Source organism: Equus asinus, chromosome 7, assembly GCF_041296235.1.
Source record: "Equus asinus isolate D_3611 breed Donkey chromosome 7, EquAss-T2T_v2, whole genome shotgun sequence".
In the NCBI taxonomy this organism is placed as follows: Eukaryota; Metazoa; Chordata; class Mammalia; order Perissodactyla; family Equidae; genus Equus; species Equus asinus.
The window spans coordinates 53,587,784-53,602,528 of NC_091796.1; positions in this window are offsets into that span (position 1 = coordinate 53,587,784).

The following is a 14,745-nucleotide window of genomic DNA, read 5'->3' on the forward strand; positions in this document are numbered from 1 at the left end:
TGTGAATGTACTTAATGCCACCGAACTATACACTTAAAAATGGTTAATATAGTAAGTTTTATGTTATGTGTAATTTACCAAAATAAAAAAAAATTGGTTAAAAACAACAACAGTTCCTCAGGCTCCCTGAAGTCACCTTGAAGGTGACAAGATCACAGGTCAGTCTGATGCTGAAGAAATCAGTCTATAATAAGTCAGAGCATCTTCCACACGCAGACACTGTGCCAGGACAGCTCAAACTCAGACCTCACTTAATCCTCACAGAGACCCTGCACAGTGAGTGAAGGGAAGTGACTGGCGCAGGCACACACATGCTCTAAGATGCAGAGAAAGACCAAGGACGGGAATCCAGCCCTGACACTACAACAGTGCTCTCTCTGGCAGTCCTCAGGGCAGAAACTGAGTTGGCATCATGTCTGTGTTGCCAGCACCTGGCACAGGGCCTGGCACACAGTAGGTACCCAGCAATAACTTGTGGAATAAATGAAATGTGCTGAACTGGACATTATCCCTCCATCTGAGTGGTTCAAGGCTGATGGAGGAGAGTGGCAGCTTTGTGCCACACCAGCTTGGCTAGGTGGGGCTACACTTCCCAGAATTCACTCCCTAAAGGTTTCCAGTTAGAGGCCACAAGAGATGTCTTCACATGATATTTGGAGGGTGGAGGTGAAGCAGCAGCTGCTTTGTGCTTTTATGCTCAGCAGTCTGGGGCAGGCACTTCTGTAGCTCACATGCAGTTGTCTATCTGCTGACTCGCCCCATTAGCACGGGGCAGCAGCCAGGCCTGCTCCACCTCCCCCTGAATGCTCCTTCACCTCTCTGACTCCTGGGTGGAGGTGTGTTTAGCTTTGGGATGAAGGAGGCCAGCTTCTTCAGGCAGGACACCTTGAAATAATGTGACTTTCAAGAAGCTTTCTCCAGTGAGAAGATGTTACTTCCACTGAACTTTTATAATCTTTGCTCATTCTTCCTCATATCCAAACTATTTATTTTATGAGTATAAAGTATGAGTCCCTGGAGGAAACAATCTTCCCATGTAATTCTGAGAGGGTGTCTAATCATATATGGCTTTGTATTTACTACTATGGGTGGGGGGGGGTGCCTTAACCCAGGGTGACCAATCAGAATATGCTGTCCCTCTGGACACTGTGATTGGTTCAAGTGATAGGCACATGATCAAAGTCAAGCCAATCAGAGTTCTTTTTGGGGAGGTCAATAGGAGACAATGGAGGGAAGGAGGGGTTTATTCTGTTCTCAGTTCTCATTAGTTTCATATTCAAATCAATCCTACAATCTTTTTTTGCCTCTGCATGAAAATGAAGTCAACACAGAATAAAGTACTGACTAGACATGCAGAGAGCCCACTGAAGACATGGCACTTGGATCCAGCTGTGCCTGGAGCTGGCCCATCCACTGAGACTTCAGATTACATGGCAATGAAGTCTTTTACTCATGCTGGTTTAGGTAAACTTCCTATTTCTTGGTAAAGGAGTCCTGGTTATATAGTTAATAAATAGAACATGTATTCAGAGAGTGATGTCAGCATCATGGTGGAGTGAGTTATTCCCTTAGTCTCTCCCCTTCTAAGTTACAACTAAATGGATATTTATTAACCAGCGTGGGATTCCCTGCACAGCACAAAACACTGAGAGATCCAAGCAGCCACACATCTGCAGGTGGATGGACTGGGTCCCCAGGAGGCAGTGGAATGAGGGGATCACACTCGTCCCTCTCCCCAGCAGCAGTGAGCCAGGTCCTGGATCCTCACACAGCAGCTGGCATGACTGTAGGAGGAGGCGGGGACAGCCTGGCCTGCACAAATGCTTTTGGAGTTGCAGCCCAGCCTGTGGGAGTGTCACCATGTGGTGGCAGCCCCACCAGTGGGAATGCTCTACACCAAGTGGTGGTGGCTCAGCCCCAGCAAATGCACCCTCTCGCTGAGCATGGCACAGCTAAGAAGGTGCCCCTGCCCATAGAGCACAGCAGCCCATTGTATCCACCAAGTGGTGGCTCAGCCCCCAAGTGGGTGCCCCTTGTCCTTAGTACAGTGCAAACCAAAAGTCCCCCTGCTCACTCAGAAGGCATCCCTTCCCACAGAGCACAGCAGCTAGTGGCATCCACTGAGTGGTGGTTCAGCCCCTGCATAGATGCCCATCCTGCCTGGCATGCAGCAGCTCAGTCAGTTCCCTCCTGAGCACAGGACCCATTCCTATGGTGCCCTACTTGCCCTCCCAGTGCAGAGGCTGTGCCCATATGAGCATGACCTGCAGAGCAGCTGTGGCTAACCTGCGCAAATGCAGAGTAGCCCTTCCCTACACAACTTCCAGCAGACGGGGCAGGATCAGAAAATACAGCTCCTGCTCCCCTCTAGTGGTGGCAGGTGGAATCTGCAAACTGATACTACCACAAATGTGCAGGGGAAGGATCAATTCATCAAACACCATGAACTGCAGTAACACTTCAGAGCAGAAGGAAAATGACAAGTCTCCAGAAACCAATCTGGAAATCACAGAAATTTATACACTAAATGACAGAGAATTCAAAATAGTTGTCATAAAGAAACTCAATGAGTTATGAGAAAACTCAGAAAGACAGTTCAATGAGCTCAGGAATAAAATTAACAAGCAGAAGAATACTTCACCCAAGGTATTAACCTCTAAAAGAAAACCAAATAGGGGAGATCTCATCAAGATGGAGGCATAGGCAGATTCTGAACTCACCTCCTCTCACAAACACAACCAGGCTACAACTATTCTTGGAAAAATTACCCTGGAGAGAAAACTGAAAACTGTATAAAAAGAACCTCTGCAACAAGGGACAGTCCTAACTGAGGCAGAAGAGGCAGAAATTTTTTTTGGAGAGAAAAAAACCCAGCTTCGTGAGTGGCAGAGCTTCACAGCCAGCTGGGTTGGAGCCACCCTAAGGTACGCATTCTTCCCTGAAGAAGTGGGGCCCTTAGCAAGGGCACATTACCACTATAAGCATCCTTCAGAGTCAGGAAAACTGAGATAACTATCCTCCTATCTGGCTCACAGGCTATTAACTGCAAAGGGGCATACCCCCAGAAAAGCTATTAGATGAAAGCTGAAAATCCAGCTCTTAAAGGGCCCATGCACAAATTCACCCACCTTAGAGAGCAACCTAAAATCACTAAAAAGAAGGCTGCACAGTCCTTTGGTGAAAAGAGACTCACCTGGTAGGCTCTGGGTGCATCTTAGTGAGGGGTGGGACCTCTCCAGAGACTGGGATATTGGTGGCAGCCATTGTTGTGACCTGGTACAGGCATGCGGTCACAGATCCTGGCAGATGCCACTGAAATTGTTCCCCTGGCCTGATAGCCCAGGGGTCTGTCACACCCACTAGAGCAAAGATTTAATCCAGTTCAGCTGGGCAGGCAGCCTGCCCTAGGGAGCGGGCCCATCCAACAGCAAGCCCTCAGGCTACTTGTCAGCCTGCATAGACTGGGTGCCTTGATCCTCTACAGGCAGGCGAGTGTGTCCACCTCTGTAGGGCAGGGCCTGTGTGGGGACCAGGTGGAGAGGTGGGGGCCTCTGCAGTGGGGTGACTGGATATGCTCCAGCGGGTCAGGAAGTGTGTATGGACCAGGGCTGTGTTGATGGTGTGTGTGGACCTGTGGGGAGTGGAGCTTAGTGGCAGAAGACCTGTGCTTCACAAACAGCCACAAAGAGGATCAGCCCCACCTTCCAAAGCCTGAAACAATTGGGTGCTCCCATGCCTGGGGCCAGTCCCACTCAGCTCTAATCCTAAGAGAGCTGACAACAGCCTTGTAGGCCTGAGGCCTAAGCAACTGTAAGCCCTTGAGCCTAGCAACCAGCTACACTGGGTACCTACTCACTTAATAGGAAAACTGCAACAAGAGTGTGCTATTAGACCTTGTAGCCTTTGGTGCTGGGGCTTCCCAAACCTGATTTACAAACCACCAGCCAGGAAGGGAAAGATTAGACTCTCTGGGTACCTGCAGTAAGAGCGACCCTGCCACAGCAGAAGACACAAGCAGCCCACACAGGGTCACTCCTGGATCATTTGGACTGGTGACAAGAAGGAAGCAACTGCTAGGCCTCAAAAAGCATCTCTTACATAAGGCCACTTCTCCAAGATCAGGAGACATAGCTGACTTACCTAATACATAGATATAAGCACAGAGAAAGAGCCACAATTAGGAGGCAAAGGAAGACATTCAGAACAAGGGAACAGGACAAAACCCCAGAAAAAGAACTAAGTGAAACAGAAATAAGCAATCTACCTGACAAAGAGTTCAAACAAAAACTCATAAGAATGCTCACTGATATTGGGAGAAGACTGAATGAACACAGTGAGAACGTCAACAAAGAATTAGAAAATATAAAAAAAGAACTAATCAGAAATGAAGAATACAATACTGGAAATGAAAAATTCACTAGAGGGACTCAATAGCAGAGTAGATTATACAGAAGAACTGATCAGTGAGCTGGAAGAAATACTAGAGGAAATCACCCAAGCTGAACAGATAAAAGAAAAAATAATCAGACAGAATGAGAACAGTCTGAGGGAACTCTGGGACAATATAAAGAAGACTAACATTCATATTAAAGGTGTCCCAGAAGGAGAAGAGAGAGACAAAGGGGCAGAGAATATATCTGAAGAAATAACAGCTGAAAACTTTCCTAACTTAAGGAAGGAAACAGACTTCCAACTACAGGAAGCACAGACAGCATCAAACAAGATAAACCCAAAGAGGCCCACACCAAGACACATTATAATTAATATATCCAAAATTAAAGATAAAGAGAGAATCCTAAAAGCAGCAAGTGACATACAAAGGAAAGCCCATAAGTCTATTGATGGACTTCTCAGCTGAAACTCTAAAGCCTAGAAGAGAGTGGCATGACATATTTAAAGTGCTGAAAGGAAAAAACCTACAGCCCAGAAATCTCTATCCAGCAAGGTATCATTCAGAATGAAAGGAGAGATAAAGAGTTTCCCAGACAAGCAAAAATTAAAGGAGTTTATCACCAAGAAACCAGTTCTACCAGAAATGTTGAAGGGACTTATTTAAGCAGGAAAAAGAAGACCACAAATAAGGATAAGAAAATTACCAAAAAGAGAACCAAAAAAATCCAAGCAATAAAATCACTGGTAAAGGCAAAAATACAGTTAAAGGTAGCAGATCAACCACCTATGAAGATAATATGTAGGTTAAATACAAAAGTACTAAAATTACCTATTTCAATGATAAGAGGGTAATAGACACAAAACAAGAAATTAGATATGATTTCAAAATTACAAAATGTGGGAGGAAGGGAGTAAAAGAGTAGAGCTTTTTGAAAGAGGTCAAGCTAAAGGGACTATCAACTAGATATAGATTGCTATATACATGGCATATTATATAGGGACCTCATGGTAATCACAAACCAGAAACCTGTAATAAGTAAACAAATAAGTAAGAGGAAAGAAATCAAACAAATTACTAAAGAAAGCCATCAAACCACAAGGGAAGAAAGCAAGAGAAGAAGAAAGGAACAGAGAAGCACTACTAAAATACCCAGAAGAAAAAAGTAGACGTTCAACATCACTATGATCAGGGAAATGCAAATCAAAACTACAATGAAATACCACCTCACTCTGGTCAGAATGGCTATAATTAACAAGACAGGAAACAACAAGTGTTGGAGAGGATGTGGAGAGAAGGGAACCCTCATACACTGATGGCGGGAGTTCAAATTGGTGCAGCCACTATGGAAAACGGTATGGAGTTCCTTCAGAAAATTAAGAACAGATCTACCATATGATCTAGCTATTCCACTGCTGGGTATTTATCCCAAGAACTTGAAAACACAAGTACATAAAGATAGATGCACCCCTATGTTCATTGCAGCCTTATTCACAATAGACAAGACTAGGAAACAACCTAGGTGCCCATCAAGGGATGAATGGATAAAGAAGATGTGGTATTTATACACAATGGAATACTACTCAGCCATAAGAAATGATGAAATCCAGCCATTTCTGACAACATGGATGGATCTTGAGGGTATTATGCTAAGTAAAATAAGTCAAAGGGAGAAAGTCAAATACCATATGATCTCACTCATAATAGAAGATAAAAACAAGGACAAAAAAAAACACATGGAAGCAGAGATTGGATTTGTGGTTAACAGAGAAGAAGGGGGGAGGGCAAAAGGGGAGATTAGGCGTACATGTGTGATGATGGATTATAATTAGTCTTTGAGTGGTGAACATGATTTAATCTACACAGAATTCAAAATATATTACTAAAAGCTCCAATCAAAAGACATAGGGTGGCCGACTGGATAAAAAAACAAGACCCATATATATATATATATGTTGCATACAAGAGATACGCTTCAGACCTAAAGACATGCACAAACGGAAAGTGAAAGGATGGAAAAAGATACTCCATGCAAGTGGCAAGGAAAAGAAATGGGGGTAGCAATACTTAGACAAAATAGACTTTAAAACAAAAACTGTAACAAGAGACAAAGAAGGGCACTACATAATGCACATCTGAAAGTTATATAATGTTATAACCCAATGTTACTGCAATTTAAGAAAAAAATAAAAGAAAATCAAACAGAAATTCTTGATATGAAGAACACAATTAATGAGATAAAAATAATGTAGAAACCATATAAAACAGAGCCTCTGTTCTGGAGGAGATAATTAGTAAATTAGAGGACAGAAATACAGAAATACTACAGGTGGAGGAAAGAGAGCTAAGATTTTTTTAAAAATGAAGAAATTCTTCAAGAAATATCTGACTCAATTAGGAAATGCAATATAATGATTATAGATATTCCAGAGGGATAAAGGAGCAGAAAGCTTGTTTGAAGAAATAATAGCCAAGAACTTCCCAAAACTGGGAAAAGAACTGGACTTACAAGTACATGAAGCCAATAGAACTCCTAATTACATCAATGAAAAATTACCTTCTCCAAAGTATAATTAAAACTGGCAAAAGTCAATGACAAAGAAAAAATATTAAGGGCAGCAAGGCAGAAGAAAATAACTTACAAAAGAACTCCTATCAAGCTTTCAGTGGATTTCTCAGTGGAAACCTTCCAGGCTAGAAGAGAATAGAATAATATATTCAAAACATTGAAAGACAAAAACTTTCAGCCAAGAATACTCTATCCAGCAAAACCATCTCTCAGATATGATGGAGAAATAAAAGCTTTGCCAGACAAGCATAAGCTGAGGGAGTTCATTGCCACTAGAGCCCCCTTACAAGAAATGATGAAGGGAGCCCTCCTACCTGAAACAAAAAGATAAAAGTTTACAAAGCTTTCAGCAAGGACATAAATAGACATACAGAATTCGAAAACTGCAGCTCTCTATCAGCACAGGTTAGCAAACAATTATAACATTAAAGATAAAGGGAAAGAAAGTATCAAAAATAACTATAAACATTTCAATTTAGTCACAAACTCACAACACAAAAAAGAATATTTTGTGACAACAATAACTCATAAGAGGAAGAGGAAAAGGAGGGAACCTGCTTAGGCTAGTAGAGATAAGAGGCCATCAGAAAATGGACTATTCATCTATGAGGTCTTTATACAAACCTCATGGTAACCACTAAGTAAAGAATCAGAACAGAGCTGCAAATCATAAATAAAGATAAAACTGAGAAAACCATCACAGAAAATCACCAAACTGAAATGGCAGTCAGAAATACAAGGGAAGAGAAACAGCAGAATTACAGAAAAACCAGAAAACAAGAGACAAAATGGCAGTATTAAGCCCTCATATATCAATAATCACTATAAATGTAAATGGATTGTATTCTCCAATCAAAAGACACAGAGTGGCAGGATGGATTAAAAAACAAGATCCAACAATATGCTGCCTCCAGGAAACACATCTCGGCTCTGAAGATAAACATAGGCTCAGAGTGAAGGGATGGAAGATGATACTCCAAGGAAACCGCAAACAAAAGAAAGCAGGTATTGCCATATTTATATCAGACAAAGCACATAAAAAAAGACAATGCGCCAAAGAGGGGTGGTATATAATGATAAAAGGGACAGTCCAACAAGAGGAAATAACATTTATGAAAATATATGCACCTAACACAGGAGTGCCAAAGTATATAAAGCAACTATTAACAGACCTAAAGGAAGAAACTGACAGCAACACAATGATAGTAGGGGACCTCAACACCCTACAAACATCAATGCATAAATCATCCAGACAGAAAGTCAACAAGGAAATAATGGCCTTAAATGAAACAGTAGATCAGATGGACTTATTAAACATTTATAAAACATTCCACCCCAAATCAGCAGAATACATATTCTTCTTGAGTGCACATGGAACATTCTCAAAGATAGACTATATGCTGGGAAATGAGGCAAGCCTCAGTAAGTTTAAGAAGACTGAAATCATATCAAGCATCTTTTCTGACCACAACACTATGAAACTAGAAATCAGCTACAAGAAAAAAGCTGGGAAAGCAACAAATATGTGGAGATTGAACGACATGATACTGAACAACCACTCGATCAATGAGGAATAAAAAAATAGCTGGAGACAAAGGAAAATGAAAATACCCCATACCAACTCGTATGAGGTGCAGCAAAAGCAATCCTAAGAGAGAAATTCATATCAATACAGGCTCACTTCAACAACAACAAAAATCTCAAATAAGTAATCTTAAACTACACCTAACAGAACTAGAAAAAGAACAAAGACCAAAGTCAGCAGAAGGAGGGAAATAATAAAACTTAAAGCAGAAATAAATGAAACAGAGACTAAAAAGAACAGTAGAAAGGATCAATGAAACTAAGAGCTGGTTCTTTGAGAAGATAAACAAAATCACGGCCACAATGGAAAACAGTAGGAAGATTTCTCAAAAAATTAAAAATAGAAATACCATATGACCTAGCTATCCTGCTACTAGGTATTTATGCAAAGAACTTGAAATCAACAATTCAAAGAGACTTATGCACCCCTATGTTCATCGCAGCATTATTCACAACAGCCAAGATGTGGCAGCAACCCAAGCGTCTGTCAATGGATGAATGGTTAGAGAAGATGTGGTATACACATATACAATGGAATATTACTCAGCCATAAAAAAGACAAAATCATGCCATTTGTGACAACATGGATGGACTTTCAGGGAATGATGTTAAGTGAAATAAGTCACACAGAGAAAGACAAATACCATTGATTTCACTCATATGTGGAAGATAAACAAACACATAGATAAGGAAAACAGATTAGTGGTTGTCAGAGGGGAAGGGGCTAAGGAGTAGGGTGAAAGGGATAAGGGGGCACATATGTACGGTGATGGATAAAAACTAGACTATTAGTGGTGAACATGATGCAGTCTGTAAAGAAATTGAAATATAATAACGTAGCCTGAAATCAACACAATGTTATAAGCCAATATGACCTCAATAAAAAAATTAATTGATGAACATACAATCTACCTGACCTCCAAAAGAAGGTGACATCCTTGACTCTTTCTTTGTCCTTCATCTTCTGTATGCAATCAAGCCATAAATCCTAATTATTGATTTTGTCTCCCAATTATTTATTACATCCATCTTCTCTTCTCTTTATGACCACCATCATCTAACACAATAACATCCTAATTTTAGTGTCAACTCCCCCCGCCAAGCCCCCAAACATCCCATACATGCTGCTGTGGGTCTATGGGAATTGCAAGGCTGTCTCTAGGTGGCTTCCCATTATGGAGAAAGTACAAACTCTGCTTGATCTCAGCTTTGCCTCCCTCTCCTGCCTCCTTACCAGACGCTCACTGCCCCGTTTCACGCTGGAGCGGTTGAGCTTGTCCCCCAGTGCCATGCTCTTCCTTGATTTTCTACCTTGACTCACACTGCCGTCTCTTTTGACAGCACTGCTCTTCCCACTCTTGTCACCTGTGACTCCTCCCCTTTCTTTACTATCAGGTCAGGAAGTAGGTACTACAGGATGCCACTCCTGACTCTGAAACAGATTAGGGACTCTGAGCTCTCAGAAATTACACACCATTTTTGATTACTATCATAGCTACCACAGTGACCTTTTTCATTTGTCTCCCTCTCATTTGTTTTTCTGCTGCATTCAATAGCTTGTAGGTCGGTAAATTGATGAAAATAGTAGTCAAAGTTACAGACACTTCTAATGAACACTAGATGGCACTCATCTCTTGTTTGAACAAAATAGCCACTGATCCTACCTCTAAACTCAATTTTAAAAAACTGTCTCTTTTTCTGGTTAAACCTTGGTGTTAAAAAAAAGTAATGCTCTCATCTTGAAGCTTTTTTCAAAAAGAAACCAACTTTTTAGACTTGAGCAGGTTCAACAATGGTTAAATCTCAAAACAAAAGCTACTCTAATTTGTTTTTTAAAATTTATTGAGCAATGTTGTATGAATTAGCTTAGCATCACTAGCCCAATCAGCATTTGCTAACTATCAGAAAAAAATGTTGATTTTTAACAAGCATGTAATTAATTGCATTTCTTTGAAAAATTATGGAACTTGGGAAAATGGCTTAAAAATTGTCTTAAAATAGTTTTCTAATCTTCACAAAAGATAAACTTCACCTTTTCAATGAGTAGCAAATATTTTAACATTTATTATGATTATCTGTAGAATTTTCAGAGTACAAATAATTTAAGAGGTCTGAAGAACACATCAAAACAGTACTGTAGCAAGGAAAAAAATTTAGAACATGCTTTCAAAAGCAAAGACTTGTTAGTGCTTTCATCAGAAAACAAAAAAGCACTTTTTTGTATTTCTTATACACAAGAAGACTCATATTATATTAACTTTTATTTTTCTTCTCAAATCTCTCTGTTTACCAGTTTTGTAAATGGCTCCACTCCTAACTATTCTAACCTAAAATTTGGTGGTCGTTCTTGATTTTTCCTTTTCTCTCACCTTTTATACACAAATCACTATCTATTGATTCTGCCTCCAAAATATCTCTCTAGTCCAGCTAGTACTCTATCTCCTCTGCCACCACCCTAGTCCAAGCCACTGCCTGTCCCCGACCACAACAGCCTTCTTACTGGTCTCACTGCCCAAGTCACTAGGAAGCCTCAAACTGTGGGGGGAGAAAAGATCAAATCCATTCTAAATCTAATCTACAGAGAGTCCTTAAGGAACAACCTCAGGTAGAAATTCCCTGCAAATTTGAACAAATCTAAGACAGTTAACACACTGAAAAGAACTATGAAACACTTTAGGTGACTAATCCTAGGAACATCACGTCCCCATCTAAGTCAGTGCTTCAAGAAAAGAGGGTTCAACGCCGCTGTCTTTCTATTACAGCAGATGTTACTGACAATGTTCTTTTCTTTGTTGGATTCTAAATGACCTGAACTGCCAAAATGGTGTTATTTACATTAGTGAAGGAACACTGAGTCTTGAAAGTCTTCCTCTTGTGGCAATAACACTTTTTGTTACACCGTGAATGCAGCTTCTGCAAATAATTGAAAATTTCATCTTTTTATTTTAATCAAACAGTTCAGCCTCTTTGAAATTCATTTCCTTGGAGAACACCTATTTCACAAGCCTCTGCTTCCAGGTGATTTATAGTGATTGAGTTAGAGCAACATTTTATTCTTTTCCTTAAAGAGGGGTAACTTCTCCCATAAATTTACTGGTTACAATATAAGGTAGGCCAATCTATTAAATTTTCCTGGAAATTTATTTTTAGCTTCATTTAGCAGATCAGCCTTGAGCCTGAAACATAACATTTGTATTGTGTTGCCTGATCTAACAGAGAAACTGAGACTCATATTTTAAGGGCTTGGAATGAAGTGTCCCTGATACTTTTAATTTTCCTTTGTCTCTCAGGGTCTTCTGACTCTATTTTTCACCATGTTCTTTGATTCAATATCTTCCTTTGTCCTCAGTTTAGCACAGGGAAGGAATATTAAACACATATAACTATCTGAAAACAATATTTAAGCACCACTTTTAATGCACAGAGGGTTTTGTTTCCAAAGTAAAATTAATTTGTATTCTAACATTTGTGTAAAACTACAAAAAAAACCCTTTTATCCCTATTCCAAAAATATTTTTTCCAAGATTGAATAAAGGAGATAGGGAGGAACTGTCCAGATTATGGTAGCCTACATTATAAATAGGAGTCCTACCTTAGATATTCCTTCTCTATCTTAATATGTTTTTAATAATATTGGTTACCATTTGTTGAACATATTCTATGTGCCAGTTGCTGTGCTGAGCACTTTCTGTGTTTCCTCTTTTAACTTATTCAGTCTTCACGTCACCCTCGTGAAGCAGGTATTACTGTCCTGTTTTACAGTTGAGAAAACTGAGATCAGTGATGTCACCAGCTAAAGTCACACAGACGGTATGTGATACCCCAACCCGGTTCTTCCTGGACTCAAAACACGTTTGTTTGTTTTTAGCCATCCTCAAAGTATTTTCAAGCAGATAATTACGCAAAAAACTTATAAGCTTCAAGTGTTTTGGAGATTTTGAATCTTTGGCATTTTCTGTCACTTTCAATGAGCCAGTCTAAAATGCAAGGAAACATGGAGGACTTATCTGAGTCAAGCAGACAGTTTTAGAAAGCACTCACTAGATTGTCCTTTAAAACACAAAAACAAACAAGTCATACAAAACACTTCTCAAAATTAACCAGGGAACTTAGGTATCCTTTCTAGTAGTAAAAAGTCCTTATTCATTATCTACATTCAGTGCCCATGAGAGTTGAAATAAAAGCTGCAATCTGGCAGAGCATTCGATGTTTGCCGTGAGGTAGGGAAGAATTCTGTACATCTTTTAGCCTAACAAGCCTCCGGTGCTGTAAGTCCTCTGCTCAGACTATCAGGGAAAACCGTGAGAGCTCAGGCTGATTGATACGCTCTAGGAGCAGCACCTCAAGGCCCAACGTAGACTAAACACTAAAGGACACATGAGCACAGGTGAAGTAAGTGGACCATATATGAAGGCCCGAAGAGGCACTATACTGATCGATGATCAGGTCAATTTATGACTGCAGCTATTATCTTAAAAAATATATATACACACATAAATGTAACTAGCAATAATAATAATAACAATTTTTCATCTCTTATTTTACTCCTAGGGAAAATGTTAAGATTAAATTTAGGTTTGACTACCAAATACATCTTTTCTTCCTCACTATATTAGTTGTGATATCCAGTCATAATCAAAAAACAAAAACAAACAAATGAAACAAAACAAAACAACAGCTTGGAAACTTGGTGCCACACAGATTAAAGGAAAATTAATTTTGTCCTAAGACAACTTAAATTTAGAATTTTAAATTATGCATTCCAAAGGCAAGATCTAAAGGACTTCTAATAACTATTTGGTGTTTCTAATGAGTGCAAATTAAAAATACTGCAAAACCATCTAAGTAAGAAGAAAAAAAAACCCTGTAAAACTATAGGCCTTTAAGTTAGAAGATTTAAGAGGGGAAAATGTATGGGCTTAAAAATAATAGTTGGAACATTATTAAAGCTGTTGAACGAGGATTTAGGTTTTCCCTCCTCCCCTGACCAGGCACAGCAGTGCTATTAAGGGAAGTAACACCTATTTAAAGGATGTTAAGAAAGTAAAATTTTGTTTTGTTTCACACCTCTAGCCTAACATTAGAGCATGAGGTCGGTCAGATGACACCTTTTGTAACTGAGGTGGCAGATGCTGCTCGGTACCGAGACCCCAGAGATTTCCAGGCTCTGGGCTTAAAATCTTGTTTCTCTTTGATATGGACGGCTGGAGAATCCTCCTCTCCTTCCCCAAACTCTCCATCTCACCATTCCTCTTCCAAAAGTCAGCTTCAGCAAAAACCCATTAAACTTCTCATTTATTCTCTCCTTTAATCAATCTTATTTCTTCCAATTTCCTATTTTTTTACTTGAAATCTGTTTTTATTCTTTTATTATATTGGTCTCCTTTACCATGTTCTCTTTTATCCATTTCCCAATAATTTTTAGTCAACATTTGATTGTTTGATAGTTATAGAATACGTCTTGCATTTAAAAGAGAGTAAGTCATTTCTCATGCATATTACTTTTGTAATAGCTTTGTCATTGAAACTTACTGAACTTTACAGTTCAGTTTCAATCACTAATCACTTTTCAACCTTATTTGGACAGCCTTTAGCTGTTTGTTTAAAGCTATTTTGCTTTTTTCTTATGTTTTTATATATTGCTTTCCCAATGTATATGATCTTTTTTAATGTTAAGGCTTATTGATTAAAATTTGTTGTCATCACTGTTTTATTTGAAAACAATCTCAATGAACATTTAAGTAATTTCCCCAAATGGCAACCAGTAGGAGCTCTGAACATGTAGGGAAGATACACGACAGTGACAGTTAAAAAAAAAAAAAGCAACGGGGAAATAAATCTAAGTACTTAAAGCCACCTGAAAGAGACTTTGATTTGTGAAGATCGAGTATACACTCAGTTGATTTGAATGTGAAAATGCATCTTACTTTGAACCTGACCCCAGCCTCAGCCTGTTCTGCTTCATCCTTGTACAGAGCTCAAGTATTCTGGAAGCAACAGCAGTATAAAAGCTGAGACTACAGTACTGACTGACAATTCCTAGGGTTCCTTGTGCTGCCAAGACGTTTCATTCAGGTACAACAAACCCTTAAGGACATAGGTAGGTATTGTTACCATGATCTGTCCTTTTCTAGGAACTACAGATTGTTTACAAAATTCTGATACAAATAGAATCACTTTATGATTTCTAAGTGGACACATG